General features: G+C 48.3%; 1 non-coding gene across 1 annotated transcript; it reads right to left on the reverse strand.

Annotated features, from left to right (window-relative positions):
* Nucleotides 1-22: 22 nt before the first annotated feature.
* Nucleotides 23-141, reverse strand: LOC118345879. Its single transcript, XR_004799329.1, has one exon. It is a non-coding gene; the product is annotated as a 5S ribosomal RNA (ribosomal RNA).
* Nucleotides 142-203: the final 62 nt, after the last annotated feature.

Below are 203 nucleotides of genomic sequence, written 5' to 3' on the forward strand. Positions count from 1 at the left end.
AAGGCGGAAAAAACAAAAACGAGGGGTGCAACACGAGGACTTCCCAGGAGGTGACCCATCCTAGTACTACTCTCGCCCAAGCACGCTTAACTGCGGAGTTCTGATGGGATCCGGTGCATTTGTGCTGGTATGATCGCACCCATCAAACCAATTATTTAAAATTCATATAATCCTAGGGCGACCTACTAGCGTATTTCCGATCC

This window comes from Juglans regia, unplaced genomic scaffold, assembly GCF_001411555.2.
Source record: "Juglans regia cultivar Chandler unplaced genomic scaffold, Walnut 2.0 Scaffold_5463, whole genome shotgun sequence".
In the NCBI taxonomy this organism is placed as follows: domain Eukaryota; kingdom Viridiplantae; phylum Streptophyta; class Magnoliopsida; order Fagales; family Juglandaceae; genus Juglans; species Juglans regia.